This window comes from Betta splendens, chromosome 8, assembly GCF_900634795.4.
Source record: "Betta splendens chromosome 8, fBetSpl5.4, whole genome shotgun sequence".
In the NCBI taxonomy this organism is placed as follows: Eukaryota; Metazoa; Chordata; class Actinopteri; order Anabantiformes; family Osphronemidae; genus Betta; species Betta splendens.
This window is the reverse complement of record NC_040888.2, coordinates 15,506,651-15,514,694: the sequence shown is the minus strand read 5'-3', so window position 1 is coordinate 15,514,694 and position 8,044 is coordinate 15,506,651.

Below are 8,044 nucleotides of genomic sequence, written 5' to 3'. Positions count from 1 at the left end.
ACATTAGTTTGTAGAGATATAAATGTAGTTATTCTTTAAGCATAGTTTTGAAAATCATTGTCAAAATTATCACATACAGTGGGAAAAAGAAATACAGGACAAAAAGTAATAAAGGTGAATGTGTGCATGTTTGACTGAGTGAAGCAACTGATCATAAAAATGGCTTCACTGTCTCTTATGAAAGAAACAGATGTTAGCATTTTTTACAGTGAGCCCCTGCAGTTGGCTCAAACTGCCTGTTTTGAAATACCTGCACAATTGTGGGGTTTGCAGACATCATGATTGTTATTGGCTGTAAATAATAAAAGCCCTTTTTAGCACCTGCATTTCCCCCCAGTGCAAATAAAGGTTTATATGTGCAAATCTCTGGTTTCCCCAACCCCCCCAAGTGGCTGGGTGTAGCGCCGGCCAGGCTGCAGGTGAGCTGTAATTAGGCAGAAAGCAGACATTATGGAGCAGATGAGCTGCGAGGAGCAGGAAAGCAGCAGCTTTCTGCCATCTGATCCAAGAGCAGCAGACACGTTGCACAGTCTAAAGCTGGCCAAGCAAGCCTTAAATTCACTCCTCTCACTGTCTCCAGATCTTTCTTTTTCCTTCTCTCTCTCTCTCTCTCTCTCTCTCTCTCTCTCTCTCTCTCTCTCTCTCTCTCACTAAGCCCCCCCCCTCACACACACACACACAGCAGATACCTTTGGATTATCCATGTGCCTGCCTTTTTTACAGGGAAGAGGATGGAATGCACTGTCTTTCAGAAAGAAATAGCAGCACAAAGGAAGACAGGGAAGAAAGTGCCAGCTCATCATTCCTGATTTATCCTCCAGTTCCGATCACACATTTTGCTTTTTGTCCTTTTTAGATTTCATCTAAGCAGCGCATCGATAAACATTAAGACAAGGTTATATTAACAGTATTGTCACTGCAGAATGTGATTTTTTATTTCATTCAGAATACTGATTTGTTGGATTTAGTGTTGTATGGTCTTAAATCTTACCTTGCAGTGCCTTAAAATAACTGAGATAACTGCTGTAATTTGGTGCAATATAAATACAACTGAATTGAATTAAAACTGTGTAACAGCCTGTAAAAATGTCAGTTGTTAGTAGATTCTTTGTTTATATAGGATAATAATAATAATGTAAAGTAGAATGTAGAGTCAGGTTGAGGTATTGTAGGTTTTTACTGAAACAAAAACACGTAACATATTATAGATACAAACAAAATATGTATTCTTGTGATAATTCTAATGTAAACCGTGCTATGTTTAATATGCCTGATATTATTTTTTAACTGTACATTACCTTTTTGTTACATTTTAAAAAGGAAGAACTGATAGTTTGTCTGATTCAGCTGTTTTTCAACAAAGTTTCTTTGTGGAGCTTTAATGGTTTGATTTACTTTTACCACTGCATATAAGACTATAATCAGAATATTGTTGTTAATTCTTAATGTTAATTCTTAAGATGCAAAACTTAATTCTTAATGTTCTTCTTAAGATGTAAAACTTCATTATTTAAAAACTGATTTTGAAAAATACACAGTTAAATACACTGTAAACCCGGACATAATGTCTAATTAAAAAACTGAGTACGATGTATGCAAATTATCGAGTTCATCATCCTAATTTGGAGTAGAATATGTTTAAAATTGAGTAGTAAATCTAAATCAAGCAACTTAAATTATAGTAAAATATGAATATATTTAAAACTTCTAAGTTTTGGCGGTGATCTGTGTTTATATCTTCAGGGAGACAGGATTTGAAGCTTTGTGATTGGCCTTGTCCCTGCTTTCGGCGTCTTGGATTTCACGTTTTCAACCATTGCCTGTCTGGGCTTCTTTTTGTTTTCGAGTCTGTGTTTTTTTGTTTCGAGACGTGAGCTTTGCAACGTGATGGATTCTGCTTGGCCTGGCTTGTCCGAGCACTTCTGAGTTTCAGTTGCCACCCTTGAAGCCAGGTTAATGCTCTCTGAATTGAGTGTCATTATCATGATCCTCATGATCTATTCCCTGACTCTGCCTCGACCCTCATGATGGGCTTCATGAAGGAGGGATCAAACTGTTCCAAGCAGTCAGTCTCCTGTTCCTGTGTCTTAGTTCACCGGTTTTTGCCTTCACCTCCGCCCCAGCAGGAGAAGTTCCACATCTTGCTGCCACAGCAGCTTAAGCCCCACGTCCTCTCTATGCACCAGCTTTTGCCTCTGCTCCTTTGGATCCTGTTCCCCATCCTGTTACTACGGCTGTTCCCGGTCCTATACAGTTCACCTTCCCAGCTGCTCTGCTGAACAGATTGGCAGACCTGGTAAAACCCGGCCGTCACTATTACCATCTACAGGCCAGGAGTTAGGCCTATCAGGGAGCAATGAAGATTCCCAGATTCCTGGATTAAGTGAGGCTCTGGGACTCTCTGAATTCTTTCCCGAGTTTAACTTCATCGGCCATCCTCCTAGTGACTCAGCTCCTGGTGACTCAGCTCCCATGACTGGCGACGATGTTCGAGCCCCGTTCCCTCAGGTAGCTCGAGTCACAGCTTCGCAGCCAGCTCCAGTCATGGCTTCACAGCCAATTCCAGTCAGCCTCAGCCTCAGCCTCAGCAAGCAAGATGTGCAAGCTCAGCATTCTAGCCCAGCTCCAGCCCTAGTTCCTGGTGGTCCGGTGATGACCATTTCAGCCTCAGTTCCTGATGGTCTGAAGATGATCACTCAAGTCCTTGACCCAGGCGGTCCAGTGAAGCGGACCCCTCCAGGTCTTGTTCCTGATGGTCAGGTGATGACCATTCCAGTCTTAGTTTCTATTGGCCCGAAGATGACCCCTCAAGTCTATGACCCAGACGGTCCAGTGAAGTGGAGCCCTCCAGCCTTTGTTCCTGATGGTCTGGTGATGACCATTTCATCCTTAGTTCTTGATGGTCCAAAGATGACCACTCAAGTCCATGACCCTGGCAGTCTGGAGAAGTGGAATCCTCCAATCCTTGTTCCTGGGGGACTGAAGCTTGGTTCCCGGTGGTCTAAAGATAACCTCGGTCCTGGTGGTTCAGCGGTGACCACGTCTTCCCTCTTGGTCGCTCCTGCCTCGCCATTATTGCCTCATTATTGGTACTGCCTCTTTCGACGCTGACCTTCCAGAATTTTGACTTTGTTCCTGGGCACAGAAATTGCCCAGAAAGGGCCCCACTCTTAGTTATTGTTTCTCACTATTCCCTGTTTTATTTCCGGCCTGTTTCTGCCCAGTCTTGTTCCTGTTTCAGTTTACCAACAGGTTTTTCATCAGGCATTCGTTTGGTTTTCCTTTACTCTATAAGATATTACAACACTTATAAGATGTTAAGTGAGGGCCATGTTTTCACCTATCTTTAACCCAAGTTAAATCAATTTGGTAATTAGTGCACAGAACGTAAAGTTTTAAGTGGAGTAGTCTAGCAGATAAGTTAACACTATTAAAGAATTTGAGATAAATGAACATTGCATCCAGTCTCTATTTTTTAAGTTGAGTTCACTTAAGTTTAAATTTACCACCACTACCGTTATCTTTTAACACTATCTATCAGTGCTACATGAGAAGTCAATAGCTTACCATAATTATGTGAGCTAGACGCACCATCAACATCTCTACACATTCCAGCAGATATTCTATAGGATTCAACAAAATATTGAAATCTGCACCAATGTATATCATTTAAACCAGGCCAAAGAAGAAACACCAACAGACAGACCATAGTATCACAATAATTGTAGTCCATATGTTAGGATTATGATGTAGAAATGGGTCCCCCTGTAACAGCAATGTTGGTTGTAATGCAGAACAATAAATCAATGAATGTTAGGGTTAGGATTTTTCCGTTTGTCTAGTCTGGGCTAAATCTGTTGTTTTCATGGACCTGATGACTGAGTTATTTTTTAAGCCTGAACTGTAATGTGACCCAAATTAAAGAGTACAAAATTGTGTGCATTTTTTGTCTTTAGCTCTATAAAGCTACAAAAACATTTTGATTCCTAGAAAGGGCTCATTAGCAGGCACTGCATGAACAGAGCTGTCAGATGTTAGTTGTGTGCTGATTGGCTAGTTAAGAAGAGACAAAAGTACAAACACACGTCTTCACAGGCACAGTCCATACAATAAAGCAGGATTTAATTAAAGCACATTGCAAAGCTGTATAGCAATCAAATCTGAGTAATCACTGAGGCAAAAAAGTCAGACTCTGTAATTTCAACAATTTGCTGCTAGAGCAGAACTTAAGAGGAAAATAAAAATGTTTAAGATTCCAACACAAAAGGAAGCACAGAGAAAATGAGGTAGACACAAGTACTTAGGCAAGAAATAACTCTTGTTATTATCATTAATGAAATTCTTTGACCACCTTCTCTGAAAAAAGCTGTGACTTATTGTCTGATTGTGACATTGGTAGCAATACTGTGACACAGACAAAGAAACAGATATAGACTAGACTGAGTATATGATTTCATGTACTCAGTTTATTACTATTAGTCTCTGTCTGTTGTCAGTGCTGCAATATTTGTTTGTTCATGTTTTTTTTTATTTTAGTTGATTGGTTTTTAATCCTGTTTTGCCTAGTCCCTGTGGATAACTCTGCCTGTGCTACGGACTAGCTGTTTTGAGCAGTAACTGTCTGACCATGTTTTTGCCTGCAGTTTTAGACCAGTCAATATTAAAATTCTCTTTTACTAGAGCTCTGTCTTCTGAGCGGTGCATTTGGGTCCCTCACCCCTGCCGTTCGTGACAGGTGGTAGTATAATTATGCTATGCGTATGCTTCTTGGCAGAAGACTTTTTTTTATTTTACAGGTTTAACAGGTTTTTTAAAAGGTAGATGGTAAATGAATATACTGTAGCAAGAATAAATAAAAAATCCTGCTGCATCAAAATAATGTTGCATTTTAATAAAGACAATTACCCCAAGTACACAACCATAACTTCCATGAAGAAAGCTAGGACACTTAAATATGATTGTTAAAACTAATGTTTTAATAAAGGCTAATTAAAGGTTAAACTTACCAGTGTCATTCACAGCTGCCCAGACAGTGTTGGAGTGGTTAGACTTTTAAATTTTGATCAGGCACTTGCCATAAAGGTGTAATCATTGTGGCTAATCAGCATTTTTACCACTGGTTTTGAAACAGACATTCACCTATATACTTAACTGGGTCAGCTGGCAACCAGGTGTCCTAAGCCCTTATCTTTTTGTTACACCCAGCTATTTCCACCCTGGGAAACAGGGAAACTTGCTTTAGTTTCCAAATGTGTTAAAAAAGCATTACTTCAAACGTATACTGTATAATTCAAAAGGCATCACAAAACTCTAAAATTAGGTCCATCTTGGCTTATTGCTTATTGGTTCCCTTGAAAGGAAATTGTACAAAAAGCCGTTTTTTAAAACATTTCCCTACAAATATGTTTTTATCAGTTTGGATTCAGATTTGAGACAATGAAAAAAGTGTACCGACAGAAACAGTGAGAGTGTATAAAAACATTTTGGTTTTGGTTGACAGAATTTTAAATCAAGTCAAGAAGTGTTTTATTGTCATTCAATTTATTGTAATTTTATTGTCAACCATATACAGTTCAGTACACAGTGAAATGGAATAAAGTTCTTCCAGGACAAGTTAACATCATAAATTGTCTAGAACTAGCTAGATAACTAGGAGACATAAATATTAGACTAGATCAAACATGACAGATATACATTTTTAAGTTAACAAAAAAATCTAGTCATAAATGTGCAGACAAGAGCTACAGAATGACAACACAATAACATGACATGTTTCAGTACTTTTGTAGTAATATGGTAGTGAGTTGAGGTAGTGGGGGGAGAGACAGTAAACATTTATACTTTGTGCAAAATCAAGTGGTAAAAATGTTGTGCAAGGAACACTTTCAGTTCAGTCCCTTTTTGTTAAAGTATGCCTTGTGGAAAGAAGCTGTTAGACAGTCTGGATGTGACTGCTCCAATGCTTCAGTGCCTCTTTCCAGATGGCAGGAGAGTAAAGAGTGTGTCCAATCACCCACATTGCTGGTGGCTAACAATTGCAGCATGTGGTGTAGATGTCTTTGATAGAGGGAAGAGAGACTGTGTCAGGATCCTGGCTCTGCCAGCCATTCTGATGTCTTACTCTGGACCACACCTTCTCCCTCACCGTTCCATGCCTCTGCCTTGGACCATGCCCACTCCCTGTTTCTCCCTCAGAAGACTCATGGCAATCAGTTCAATGTCTCACACCTGTGCCTGCCCTCTGCTCCCTTCATATACCTTCCTAGCCCTTCACTCTGTTCTGGGTCATTGTCACCACTCCATGTAGCTCAAGCCGTGGTACTGTCTCCACTACCTTTATTGCTGCCAACATTTCTTGTCAACTACGAATATGGACTATCGATGGGTGCTGTTGCTGGTTAGTCACGAGTTGCTCGGCATAGAAGACGTGCATAGGCACCTGTCTATTGTTTATGCTTTGTAGTAGCTTCTTTTTGTTTATGCCTTAGCCACGTTTGCTCATGCCATGCCTTAGCCACGTTTAATCATGCTGATGATGTTTCTAACTCCCAGTTTGAAACTCTCGTTTTGTTTATGTCATGTTGCTAGTTCTCGTTTTGTTCAGGTCATGTTACTAGCCCACGTTTGTTCATGCAATACCGCCAGCTCTTCCTTGTTCTTGTCATGCCTTAGCCTATGTTTTGCTAGTTCTTCCTAGGTTGCTTTGTTTATTCATTATTCAGTTGATGTTGAGTGTTTTTTGTCCTCCTGGTTTCATCTTGGTTTATTTCTTTTAAGGCGTGTTTTGTGTTAAAGTTTTGATTAAAAGAGACTGTTTTTCTATTACTTTGGTTTCCCTGGCTCTGACTCAGAGCCATGGTAAGGAAGGAGATTACCTTACTCCTCTTCAGGGCATCCACAACTCACAACCTGTATCATAGGCTTGATTTGTTGGAACAGGCCAATGAAATATTTGTTAATGAACCATGGCTATTGTGTATTGAGGGGTTCTGTGACCTTACTGTGCATTTGGTGGCAGCTAGGGTGGGACTCGTCTCTCTGTTAAAACAGTGGCATTTATTGCCTGCTACCACTGTACCACAATTTGCTCCACGCTCTGATATGGATTCATTGTCTCGCCCAAGTTACTCTGCTGCCCCACGGATTGTTTCATGCCCTGCTGCAGCAGCCCCATGGACTGTTTCATGTTCTGCAGTTGGAAACATTCAGGCCTATACCAGGGTTAGGACTCCATTCTCGAGTTTTGTTTTTCGGGCCATCTTCGGATGGAGTGCTCCCCAGGATACACGCATTCCTCTGCTTCAGACTCCAAATTGTCCCAATCAGAGGCCCGGGCGGGCTGGAAGGAGTTGAAGGCCTAGGGCACCCCGCATTACGTACCTTCCTTCTGTCACTCAGCTCCTGACCCAGTCCCCACACGGCTCACCCATGCTGCAGTTTCTGCTTCACACCTGGCCTCTGCAACCCCTGCTTCACGTTCCTCTGCTGCGGCTCCTCGACCTGCCCAAGCTTCAGCCACCGGTCCACAGCCTGCCATATCACCAGCCCCATGTCGTTCTCCAGCTCAACACCCACTCCGGTTTACATCGGCACCATCCCTTGCTGCTACAGCATCACCTCCACGTCCTGACCAAGCCACAACTTCGCCACCGGTTCTTCAGTTCACATCAGCCCCAAGTCTCTCCACAACAGCTCCTGCGCCACATACTGCCCAGGACCCACAGCTTGCCTCGGCAATGATTCTCCAGGCTGCTTCCACCATGGCTCATCGTCCAGTCTTTGTTGTGGCACCTGCCTTACCCCGCCAACACTCCAGGAGGGAACTGGTGGCGGAGGTTAAGTGGCAATAGGAGGTGGCCATCCTTCTATCCACCTCCTCTGGACTGTTGGATTCTAATCCTGCCACCATCTATGCTCCCCCGCACCTCTTGCCCGCTTTGCTTCCTGGTGGTCCGGAGGAGGCCACGCACGCTTCGCTTTCTGGTGGTCCAGAGGGGACCACGCACGCGCATGCTCGGCCGCCATGGAGGTCCCACCTCAGACG